This window comes from Gossypium hirsutum, chromosome A07 (genome assembly GCF_007990345.1).
Source record: "Gossypium hirsutum isolate 1008001.06 chromosome A07, Gossypium_hirsutum_v2.1, whole genome shotgun sequence".
NCBI lineage: Eukaryota > Viridiplantae > Streptophyta > Magnoliopsida > Malvales > Malvaceae > Gossypium > Gossypium hirsutum.
The window spans coordinates 39,272,504-39,285,998 of record NC_053430.1 but is presented as its reverse complement, the minus strand read 5'-3'; the positions used below and the strand labels follow the sequence as shown (position 1 = coordinate 39,285,998).

The window sequence follows — 13,495 nt, the reverse complement described above, 5'->3', positions numbered from 1 at the left end:
CTCGTTTCTCGCTCTTTTTACTCTTCTATTCTCACCTAAGTATAAAACATGAAATTAAAAGATTAGGAGCATCGAATTCCACAAATTTGATAATAATTCATCGAAAAATATGCTAAGCATGGGATAAAAATATGTATAAATTACGACTTATCAGGTACACCTATAGCTGGCTAAGAGTGAGATGGATAGAGTGTTGAATCATCTTCCCCGAATTGCAATGGCAATTCTGTTGGCAATCAATCCCACCATGTGCTATGACAACATTTCACTTCCCTTATTTTCCTTCTTCATCTTCTTCTTCTTCCTACATCTGTGTTCTATCAAAACCACACCTTTCATCCCTAAGTGATAAAAGTAACAAATAATGACCATTATATCATAATCCAAGCTTGTTATGCAATGTTCTAAAAACATCCTAAAAATGAAAATGTATTCACTTAATTACAAACAATTAATTCCATTTAGAGGCCTTAAATTTAATGCTTTTCAAGAGTTATTAGTTAATCGACCGAATTAATTGAAAAAGTTCGATTCAGATAATTTTTTAAAAAACTATTCGGCTTGGTTAATTGTTAAAGGTTTAAAAAGGTTGATTAATTTGGTTAATGGTGGTTCGGGTTGGTTAACCAATTAAACACCTAGTGAACTCAATCTAGGGATCCTAAGACCCAAAATTGAGGCCCCTTAGTTTGGGTTAAAACCAGCAGTGTTCCAGATGAAGTACTTTCCACCAAGTAAGAATGCTAATCTTGGAAATGAAATTACTACATTTTAGCAATTTGATAATGAGTCCTTGTATGAGGCATGAGAACGATTTAAGGAATTATTATGAAAATACGCTCATCATGGTATTCCTCACTACATCCAATTGGAGACCTTTTACAGTGGTCTCAATGCTCATACAAGAATGGTGGTGGATGCTTCAACTGACAGAGCTATTCTTTTAAATCCATACAATGAATCCTATGAGATTCTTGAAAGAATTTCAAGCAACAACTATTAGTGGCCAACCAATCGAGCAGCCACAAGAAGAAGAGTGATAAGAATTCATGAAGTCGATGCTCTTACATCTTTAGCATTTCAGGTATCTATTATGACTTCTATGCTTAAAAATATTACTACTAATGGTTGCAACACTAACCTAACAAGTCAACAACCAAGTCAGTTTGAAAACATTTTATGTGTGTACTGTGGAGATGGTTATACATTTGGGGATTACCCATCAAACCTAGCATCGATCTACTATATGGGAAACCAACATCAAAATAGGAATAGTCTAGGTCCACAATTGAATCATCACAACCCTTCATAGAAAAATCAACTCAATTTCTCCCACGGTAATTCAAGGGACTGGCCTAAGTAATTCTTATATGCCTTCACGATCAATTCATTTACCAGTTTTTTCAATAAATGTAGAAACCTAAGCGAGCCGATTCTTCAAGTATTTTGGAAAACTTACTAAAAGCATATATGGCTAAGAATGATAAAACTTTAAGGAATCTAGAGAACAAGATGGACAGCTAGCCAAAAAGCTAAAAAATAGACCTCAAGTTGCTTTTCCAAGTGATACAGAGAATCCAAGAAGTGTAGGAAAAGAGTAGTGTAAAACTATCACTTTGAGAATCCAATAAGTTTGCATCTCATCTTTATTGTTAATTGTTGCTTCTGTGTTGAAAAACATATTTGCATCTCATCTTTATGTTTTCAATTTAATAAAGTATGACTTGATTTTTTTTATTCAAAATGAGTATGAATCATGATTTGAGTTGATTGGTTTTTGTATTATGAATATTTTGTGCAAATGATTATTTTATTCATTTAGGTTTAATTCATTTAATACTTATAAAAGTAAGGCCAACATTTTAGGTTAAGGAATTAGCTATTTAATCTAAGATGAGGTATGTAACACCCCTTACCCGTATTCAACGCTAGAATAGGGTTACGAAGCATTACTGGACCTACAACATAATTTCACAAACTTTTCACATACATAATATCATTTTATACAATCATCATTCAAACTAAATCAAATTGTCCCTTATATGAGCCTACGAGGCCTTAATCATGTATTGGAAGTGGTTCGGGATTAAACTGAATACTCAAAAAAAATTTCAACACTTAGTAAATTTTTTATCAAAAAAGGGGACACACGCCCGTGTGGCTAGGCCGTGTGTCTCACATGGCCATCAGACACGCCCGTGTCATAGGCCGTGTGAAAAAAGGGGGTACATACTGACTTGGATCACACGGCCAACCACACGCCTGTGTGTCTAGCCCGTGTGCCCTTCGAAGTGGCCACCCACGCCTGAGTGCCAGGCCGTCTGCTAGGCCGTGCCAAACCTGTAGGGTATACTAACTTATTGATTGCGTGATTTTGTGATAGGTTTTAAATATTTATAATTACTCGTTCTTGAACTAACTATTATCGCGATGTAGGCAAGTGTACCTATCGAATAGTAGTATAGTTTTAGCAAGATCGGATTGTCGAACCCAAAGGAACTAAAAGTACTAGTAATGACGGTCTTTTTATTGTCTAGCCTAAGAATAAAGAGGTTTTTGTTTTAACTAACTAATTATCTAAACTAAGAACTCACAGAGAATAGAATTGGGAAATTGCTTTTGGGAAAATTGATTGAATGAAGGCAATACCTAAGGAAAAATCCACCTAGACTGTACTTGTTATTCTGGCTCCGAATCGGACGATTTATTCATTTAACTTGTTCCGTAAAGATCCCTAAGTTCTGTTATTATCCCTATTCAAGACTAATAATGTCTAATCCCTAGATTGAATAACTGAGACTTTTCTCTAATTAACACTCTAGGGTTGCATTAACTCGATCTATGGATCCCCTTATTAGGTTTCACCCTAATCCGACAAAATCTTGTCACCCTATGTCTAGGCACACAATCAACTCCGCTTAATTATGACAAATGTACTCTTAAACATGGTCTATTCCTCCTCTAAATAAGAGCTTATCTTGAATCAGTATCTTGGGATATCAAAACAAGAATTAAGAACACATAATTAAGAATAAGTTAAATATTTATCATACGATTCAAAAAATAATAACAAGATTCGTCTTAGGTTTCATCCCCCTTAGGTATTTAGGGGTTTTAGTTCATAACTAAACAAGAAAACATCTCAAAATAATAAATAATACAAAACATAAAGAAAACCAAAAACTCTTGAAGGGAAATTGAGGAGAGATATTCAGTCTTGATGATGAATCCGGCTTCTGAGATGGATCAATAGGCTTTCTTGGGGTAATTCCTTGCCCCCTATTCTCTGTGTCCCTTTTCTTCCTCCTCTAGGGTGTATGTATAGGATTTGGAATGCCTAAGAGCCCTCAAAATCAGCCTTTTACGAATTGGACTCAACTTGGGCTCGGCAGGGACACGCTCGTGTGACACGCCCGTGTTCGATTACTTCAGGCCATGTTCGAGCCTACCAAATTGACATGACCGTGTGGTCTGCCCGTGTGAGGCGGTTCAGGCCGTGTTGATTTCGTACTTTGGCCCATTTTCTCTGTTTTTGGCCCGTTCCTTGTTCCTTTCGCCTTCTTATGCTCTCCTAGGTATAAAACATGAAATTAAAGCATTAGGAGCATCAAATTCACCAATTCTAATGGGAAATCATTCATAAAATGCGTTAAACATGGGGTAAAAATATGTATAAATTACAGTTTATCAAATACCCCCACACTTAAGCATTTTCTTGTCCTCAAGCAAAATTCTCAACTCATAATCAAAATAAATTCTTCTCAACTTATCGATAATATCTCAAATTAATGCATAGGGAATCATACTTTGAGAATTCAACTAAAAGAACATAAAAGTTTCAAACATTCGAAGTTGAGCATTTTATTCCGAAAACATAGGTGGCTCCCCTCATCTAAGTAATTATCTTCAATTCAGAATATCACAGAGTTTCACATCCTTACTAAAGAATCACTTAAATCACTTAAGGTGTTTAAGGACAATAAATGAAGCACTCAATAGTCAATAATGAAAGGTCATTACCATAGGCTTGCATGAGAATCAAATCTCCACCACTATAATTTAACATGATACATCAATCAAAAGGTCTTTAGAGGGTTATAATGAGACTTAGTTAGGGGGTGTGGTCACAAGCTGAAAGAAAGGGTTAGAATCGAGATTAAATTAGAAAATTGCCTAGCTAGAAAAAGAGTTAATCATCACTTGCATACAACAGAGCTTCTTTTCAGAATATAGAATTACTAATATGTATAGAAAATTTTTTTTAAGAACAAGTTAAATAACATAGACTAACTATTAAGAACAAGACATAGCTAAGCAATTTGTTCAACTCAAATCTCGACAAAAATAGGGATTAATTTAGGGGATTTCAACAATAATGGGTTAAGGGTTAATATTAAAGGTAATACAAGAAATGGCTTGTTAGGTTCAAGGGGGTTTACTAGGGGTTAATCGTGGAGGTAGGCTTTTATGGCATGAGTGGGTTAATCCTAAGTGACTTAATCGTTTTGACATATTAAATCAAATGGTGTGGTCTCGACATGCATAATCAAGCAAGTTCTAGAATAACAGTTCAATACTAACGCACTCCAAGCAATAATAAAAGTGAGCATGAAAGAATTAATAAATGCTTAAAAGGCTCAAAAATCTCACAAAACTTTTGGCTTTTTGATGTTTAAAACTTGTGAATTCCAACTCAAAGTAATACCTAAACTTTGGGGAAACAACCTAAGATTTTAAATTCTTAAAGATCAACTTATCATGCTTGATTCTCTAATGTCTTGAAGTTTAAATAATCAATGCATAAATTCCTATGTTTTAATTCAAGATATATCAACAAAAATCATAAATCAATCAAAATTTATCCTAAATATAATATGAGAGCTTTTCAAGAGAACAAGGTAGTCATTCAGGGATTTTTCTGATAATGAAATAAATATCCCCCCACACTTAAGATGTACATTGTCCTCAATGTACAAAGATAGATATTAGAGTATAAAAATAAGATATTGAGAGACGTGAAACTTCCTGTATGATAAATTCCTCGAACTGGAGGTTTGGAGAGGAATTAGTTCGAGAGTGGAGGAGGATACTCCGGCGGTTGTAGAGGTCCATTAGTCCATTAGTCCTGCACCAAAAGAATATTATATCTAGTGGTAACTATGGTCTTGGTTGATCAGGACATGGCAGTCGTGGAGAACCTTTCCCGATGAAGTTTTTAGTTCCTATGCGATGATGAACTAAGGAGCTCTATATAACTGTGATAAATCAAGAACTTTTTAGGGGATATTAGGAAGAAAAATTGCTCATAAAGAAATAACCGAAATTGATAATTAAAAATAAAATTCTTAGATCAACTAAAAATAAAAATAAAAAGTAGTTGTAATAAAATTGAAAAACATAAAATAATAAATAAATGTTTTTAAACATCTTCATTGCTGGATGGTTCGCGAGGTGGGACTAGCGATGAGATGTGGTGGTGCTGACAAATCTGTTGTAGAGTAGCATCAATGTTGTCAAAACGTTGAAAACGTTGTTGCTCGAACCAAGTGAGGCACTCAGAGATGTCAGCATATGAAGCTGCCACATGAACTGGACGAGAGGGTGGTGGTGGCTGAGTCGGTGGGTCCTTGTGCTGTGGAGGGACATCATCAGGAATGTCCTCGTAGGCTTCCTCTTCGATAGATTGGGCAAGACAATATTGGGGAGGGTTGCATCCTCGGCGCCTCTCGATCATCCTCATGCTAAGCATGCTCGAGATACCTTGTGGAGACATCTGGCCGATGAGGGTAAGGGATGATCCTTAGGTTGCAGTGCTGAGGAGCCCGAAGTGTCGATCCAACCGAGTCACGTAGGGGCCAATAGAGATGACCCCCTTCCGATGCCGTTCTGTCTAGTGCAGAATCGCGAGGGCGATGAAATAAGCAAGGTCGATAACGTGCCCGTGCAACATGCACCATAAGAAGTAGGCGTCATGAGTGTTGACGACGCCTGTGCTCTCTCACCTCCCTGTAATTGTGTAAGCAAAAATTGCATGTAGGTACCTTAGAGAGGGAGAGAGAGCCGATGCCTTGGAGCGGCTGGGATTGTAGGTGGCCTCACCTAGTACTAATGCGTCCCAGCATCGTAAAGGAGAACAATAGATGTGGCGGCTGAGAGCATTTAAGTCATTCTCCTCTTTGAACTTCTCTGTATATAAGCCCAGTGCAGCATCGAACTCTGGGACGCTTAGCTGATGGACTAACCCACCTAGGCGAAACTGGACCGTGCCGGGATCATTGTAGTTTGTCATTACTATCTAAAGATGGAATGTGGAGCATAGTTCCATCGTGAGCTTGAGGTATGTTGGCTCGATAATCCCAAAGAACAGCTCCCAAGGGTCGGTGGTTAGGAGGGCTCGAATCGCATCAGCCAACTAAACTTGTTCTATAGCAGCCCAGTATATGCAGCAGCCTGCAATTAAAGGTCGGGCTCGAAGGATTTGGAAAAGTTCTTCTTGGGGCCTTTGGGGAAACTGAATGAGAGGGTGACGAATTTCTGTGGTTGGACCCGCGGAGGATGACGCTCCCTTCCTTTTCTTTGAAGCAGGGACAGCGGCCTTCTTTCCTCATGAAGACGACATTAAAAGCCTATAATATAAACAATAGTAATAATAGATAAACGAATAATAACAATAGGTAAACAAATTCGAAAAAGTAAAAAGTCATGAATTTGAACTAACTTATTTCAGCCATGACTACTGATATAAAGCAAACTCAACCACAATAACAATGAGAATGAGAATATAAATGTAATGGGTATGAGGTTTTCCTAATCTCGATTTAACACGGAATGTATGATAACTAATCCTAGGAATGCAAATTAAATGATAGACATTGACATGGTAATAGCACGAGAATAAGCATAGTAATGTCATGACTAACCTAAGAATGCAAATTAAATGATAGAATAATGAGCAAAATGAAGAATAGTTCAAAAGATATGAATATTATGTTGATACTAAGCATTAGAAATAAGTAAAATAGAAGTGAAAGTAGTAAACAAACGCTAGGGGAGAGAGATTGAGCGTCAAAAATGGAGTAGGAAGCGGCGTACAGGCGTGGCAAGGAGGGCGTGTGGACTTGCAGTGGCTAGGGTTAGGGTTTTTGAATGGGGAAGAAAGTGAATAGTGTAGGGTATTTATAGATCTTGGGGCACACGGCTAGGGAACATGCCCGTCTTCACGAATTTTGAAATTGGGCGCACCTGACATTTAATACACGCCCGTGTTCCTTCGGCGTGTGGGTGCAGACGGCCGTGTCTGGTGTTGTCCACTTCTCCCACGCCCGTGTATGAAAGCCCCACGCCCGTGTATGAAAGCCCCACGCCCGTGTTCATTTGACAAGTTTGACTACGGGCGTGTCACCCGCCCATGCTATTTTAACAGGTTCACCCATGGTTGGCAGGCTCGACCACAGCTATGTCGCACGGCCGTGGCATTTTATCGCAGCTCGTGTTTGGGGAAATCTTTGCCCTATTTTCACACGGCCCTACACACGTCCTTGTGCTTGGCCGTGTCTCTGTGGAAAACCTGTATTCAAGTGTTCTGTTAGTAAGTTAGATGTCAAATACTAAATTTTAAAGAATTTAATACAGAGAGTGCTTGGGTTGCCTCCTGAAAAGCGCTTATTTATATTCTAAGCTCAACTTACCTCTCCGTTGAATGATCATGGTGGTTTGAGGAGTTTATACTCCTCATTCCTACTATCAATCTCATCAAAATAAGGTTTTAAACGTGTGTTGTTTACCTTAAAAGTGCCGAACTTGGGATGACTCACCTCGACCGTACCGAATGGGACAATGCTGAGTACCGTAAGAGGGATTTATTCATTCGATGTGGTAGTGACAATGTGGGGATCTACGGCATCTAATAAGACTCTATCTCCAACCTTAAGTTGATTTGGAAAAAGATTGAGCTCGTTCTGTCGTAGATTGAGTTTGTCAGGCGTTCTCGGTTTATGCGTTCGCCATTCATCTAGCTCCTTAATTTGTAACCTTCGGTCTTCAGCAATGGGTCCTCTACTATTGCTTAAGAATGGTTCATGTACTACCTTCAAACTTATCTCCTACACAGTGGGTTGTATCATATGGTCAGCTTTAATAGAATGGTTTAGATGATCACCTTTAATTTCTGTTGTGTTGCCATAATTGCGAGCTTGAAGGGTGATTATTTCGTCTCCCACACGAAGCGTGAGCTCACCTGTGCCAACATCAATAATTGTTTTAGCAGTTGCTAAAAAGGGCCTTCCTAGAATTAAAAGAGTGTTGCTATCCTCCTCTATGTCTAGAACAATGAAGTCAACGGGAAAGATAAATTTATCAATTTTAACTAGCATATCTTCAATAATACCCCTAGGAAATCTTATAGTTTTTTCTGCTAATTGAATGTTCATCCTAGTCTGTTTGGATTTCCCGAGACCTAATTGTTTACACATTTTGTAGGGCATGACGTTGATACTAGCCCCTAAATCAGCTAATGCATTATTAACATCTAAATGACCAATTAAGCAAGGAATCGTAAAACTCCCTGGATCTTTTAGTTTGTTTGGTAGCTTATTTTGTAGAATAACTGAGCACACTGTGTTTAGCTCCACATGCGACGCCTTGTCCAACTTCCTCTTATTTGCTAAAAGCTCCTTTAAAAATTTCATTGCGTTTGGCATATGTGACAGGGCTTCAATAAATAGTAAGTTAATGTGTAATTTTTTTAAGAGTTTAAGGAATTTACCAAATTGTTCATCTGAGCGGTCTTTCCTTGTCGCATTGGGGTATGGCACATGAGGTTTATATTCGACGTTCACCATTTGTTTGTATTGTGATCTACCTCACCTTGACCTTTGCTTACCACAGTTTCTTACCTCGGTTCTGGCTCAGGCTCAACAAATCCTTCTTCATCTTGAATATTAATTGTGTTGAGCTGTTCCCTTGGGTTGGGTTCAATATTACTTGGCAAGCTACCTTGTGGTCGTTCGAAGATTAGTTTGGAAAGCTGGCCTATTTGAGTTTTGAGCCCTTGGATCGACGCTTGTTGATTTTTAATTGCTATCTTAGTGTTCTGAAAATGGGTTTTTGACACTGATATAAAATTTGAGAGCATCTCTTCAAGTTTCAGCTTCTTTTCCTGTTGGTAGGGTGGTTGTTGAAAACCCGGAGGATGTTGTGGTCTTTGATTTCCTTGACCGCCCCACGAGAAATTGGGGTGGTTCCTCCAACCTGCATTATAAGGGTTACTGTATAGATTGTTTTGAGGTTGAGGATTATTACCCATGTAATTTAATTGCTCGTTATTCATGTTGTGGCCATAAGGTTGGTATTCCAAATGGTTTGGTCCACCTCCACTTGCTTCGCACTGCATTACTAGGTAAACCTGTGAAGAACTAAGAAAACCATCAATATTTTTATTTAGAAGTTCTACCTGGTTTGACAGCATAGTAACCGAATCAACGTTATAAATGCCTACTGCTTTAGTTGGCTTAGTCCTCATGACTTGCCACTGATAGTTACTCAGTGACATCTTCTCTATAAACTCATAGGCATCTTCAGGTGTTTTATTGTTGATGGTTCGACCAGCAGCTGCGTCAACCATTTGTCGAGTCGAAGGATTCAGGCCATTATGGAATGTTTGAACCTGAAGCCAAAGCGGTAACCCATGGTGAGGGCACCTTCTCAGTAAGTCTTTGTATCTCTCCCATGCATCGTAAAGTATTTCTAGGTCCATCTGCACAAACGAAGAGATATCATTGCGTAATTTAGCCGTTTTAGCCGGCGGAAAGTATTTGAGAAAAAATTTTTTTGGTTATTTGTTCCCAAGTAGTAATTGACCCTCGTGGTAACGAGTTCAACCACTGTTTAACTTTATTCCTCAATGAAAAGGGAAACAACCGAAGACATATGGCATCATCAGAAACGCCATTGATTTTAAATGTATCGCAAAATTCCAGAAAGTTTGCTAAGTGAGCGTTGGGATCTTCAACCTGCAAACCGTCAAACTGAACAAACTGTTGTATCATTTGAATTGTGTTAGGTTTCAGTTCAAAAGTATTTGCAGCTACAGTAGGTCTAACTATGCTAGATTTAGCTCCTGTTAAAGAAGGTTTAGCATAATCATACATAGTGCGTGGAGCAGGATTTTGATTAGCCGTAATTGCAGGAGGTAGCTGATTGTCTTGGTTTTCAGCCATCTCTTCGGTTGGGGTTTGAGTATCATCTTCTTGTTCGTTCTCTGTGTATCTTAAGCTTTGCCTTATTTTTCTTTGGTTTTTGCGTATTGTGCGATCGATTTCTTCGTCAAAAAGTAGTGGTCCTGACGGGTTTTTTCTAGTAATAAACTATAAAAACCTGCCAAGAGAAAGAAAAAGTAAATTAATAAATAATAATAATAAATTGAATTGCAAGAAAAATAAATGGCTAAAGTAATAAAAATTGAGTGTTTCTAATATCTTAGTTCCCCGGCAACGGCGCCAAAAACTTGATCACGTGATTTCGTGATAGGTTTTAAATATTTATAATTACTCATTCTTGAACTAACTATTATCGCGATGTAGGCAAGTGTACCTATTGAATAGTAGTATAGTTTTAGAAAGACCAGATTGTCAAACCCAAAGGAACTAGAAGTACTAGTAATAACTGTCTTTTTATTATCTAGCCTAAGAATAAAGAGGTTTTTGTTTTAACTAAATAATAGTCTAAACTAAGAACTCACAGGGAATAGAATTGGGAAATTGCTTTTAGGAAAATCGATTGAATGAAGGCAATAGCTAAGGAAAAATCCACCTAGACTGTTCTTGTTATTCTGGCTTTGAATCAGACGATTTATTCATTTAACTTGTTCCGTAGAGATCCTTAAGTTATGTTATTATCCCTATTCAAAACTAATAACGTCTAATCCCTAGATTGAATAACCAAGACTTTTCTCTAATTAACACTCTAGGTTTGCATTAACTCGATCTATGGATCCCCTTATTAGGTTTCACCCTAATCCGGCAAAATCTTGTCACCCTATGTCTACGCGCGCAATCAACTCTGCTTAATTATGACAAATGTACTCTTAAACAGGGTCTATTCCTCCTCTGAATAAGAGCTTATCTTGAATCAGTATCCTGTGATATCAAAACAAGAATTAAGAACGCATAATTAAGAACAAGTTAAATATTTATCATACGATTCAGAAAATAATAACAAGATTCATCTTAGGTTTCATTCCCCTTAGGTATTTGCGGGTTTTAGTTCATAACTAAACAAGAAAACATCTCAGAATAATAAATAATACAAAACATAAAGAAAACCCAAAACTCCTGAAGGGAAATTGAGGAGAGATCTTTAGTCTTGATGATGAATCCGGCTTCTGAGATGGATCAATCGGCTTTCTTGGGGTAATTCCTTGCCCCCTATTCTCTGTGTCCCTTTGCTTCCTCCTCTAGGGTGTATGTATAGGCTTTGGAATGCCTAAGAGCCCTCAAAATTAGCCTTTTTCCGAATTGGACTCAACTTGGGCTCGGCAGGGACACGCCCGTGTGGCACGTCCATATTCGATTACTTCAGGCCGTGTTCAAGCCTGCCAAATTGAAACGGCCGTGTGGTCTGCCCGTGTGAGGTGGTTCAGGCCGTGTTGATTTCATACTTTCACCCATTTTCTTCATTTTTGGCCCGCTCCTCGTTCTTTTCACTTTCTTATGCTCTCCTAGGTATAAAACATGAAATTAAAGCATTAGGAGCATCGAATTTACCAATTCTAATGGGAAATCATCCATTAAATGCGTTAAACATAGGATAAAAATATGTATAAATTACGGTTTATCACTTATGCAACACGACCAAGTCACATGCCCGTGGGCTAGGTCGTGTGCAATTTAGGGGGTATACTGACTCGTACCACACGGCCGGACACACACCCGTGTGTGAGACCGTTTGAGCATACTATCTTCATTTTAATTTCAACACCAGGGGACACATGGCTGTGCAACATGACCGTGTGTTGCACACGACTGAGACACAAGCCCATGTCTCTTCCCGTGTGGACAAAAATAGGCCATTTACCAAGCCATTTTGCCACCCATTTTGCACATACCTATACAAGCCCAATTGGTACCATTTTAAGACACAAATATGTAACCAAAAGTCATCAACCAATACACAATCATACTATATCCATTTTAACCATTTCAATACTCAATTCAATGTCATTTACCTATTCAAGTACCTATCAACTCAACTTGTTTTACTAGACATAATTCACATATATAATTCATATGGTTAAACCATTCCAACATGCATTATCAATTCACTTCATTCACTTAATATAGGTCAATTACCTAACTCAAAATAAAGTCATTTACACAACTTAATACATTAACAAATTCATTAGCACAAGCCGACTCAAATGGCCTATAAATACATCTTCATCATACATACTCAAAATGACTCAATCCTATACATGTCATATACCATATATACATAACTTCAAAAGTACCAAAATAGATGTTCGATAGTGCAATGAAGTCTCTAACGATCCCCGAATTTGAGCTAGCTTCGAAAGACTATAAAACATAGAAAAATAAATAAAGTAAGCTATAAAGCTTAGTAAGTTCATATGAAATATACTCAACAAATCATAATACACAAATCATCAATTTGAACTACGTAACATATAATTCATGAAAACAACAAACCTTCCATATGCTTAATCATATGCTTATATGCAAATTCATAACTTCTTCTACTTGAATCTCATACTTTACATATACATACCTGTACAATTTTGTAACTAACTCATACCTTTATGGAACACTGTTCAATACTTGATATCTCACACAATAAGTGCTATTACATAGCCAAAGCTATTATAATTTCACACAGTGTCTTACATAGCCGGAGCTATCTCGGTCTCACACACTAAGTGCCATATATAGCCGAAGCTTTCTTGAATCGCACACTAAGTGCCATATATATATATATCCGAATTGTTTTCAAACATGACTATTAGTTCATAAACACAATTTATGCAATATAAAAACATTTAAAGCATAATTGTAACAATGCTTATCACATATGAACCTGCCTCGAATGTGAAAACAGCGAATCGAGTCAATTAGTCAATTAGTCAATAACTTTATCTTTTCCCCGATCCAAGTCCGTATTTCACTTTTCTTGATCTAAATATATTCAAAATTAACTTATTTAATCATCTATTCATTCAATTTAGTCCAAAACACTCTTTAAGGCACATTTATACTTTTACCCCTAAACTTTACATTTTTTACAATTTAGTCCTTATCACATAAAATTGCAAATTCATGCAATTTAGTACAAACCCATGCTTAGCCGAATTTAATACATGTTACTAGCAGCCCTTATTTTAAATTTATTCATACTTTTAACTACCACATTTCACATTTTCTTAATTTAATCCCTTTTTGACATTTTTGTCAAAAATCACTTTACAAAAACTATTAATCTAACA

General features: G+C 37.3%; 2 non-coding genes across 2 annotated transcripts; one reads left to right on the top strand and one right to left on the bottom strand.

The window, feature by feature from the left end:
- Nucleotides 1-745: 745 nt before the first annotated feature.
- LOC121203953 (small nucleolar RNA R71) lies at nucleotides 746-852 on the bottom strand. Its single transcript, XR_005898885.1, has one exon. It is a non-coding gene; the product is annotated as a small nucleolar RNA R71 (small nucleolar RNA).
- An 8,828-nt stretch (nucleotides 853-9,680) lies between these two features.
- LOC121203842 (small nucleolar RNA R71) lies at nucleotides 9,681-9,787 on the top strand. Its single transcript, XR_005898777.1, has one exon. It is a non-coding gene; the product is annotated as a small nucleolar RNA R71 (small nucleolar RNA).
- The last annotated feature ends 3,708 nt before the right edge of the window (nucleotides 9,788-13,495 follow it).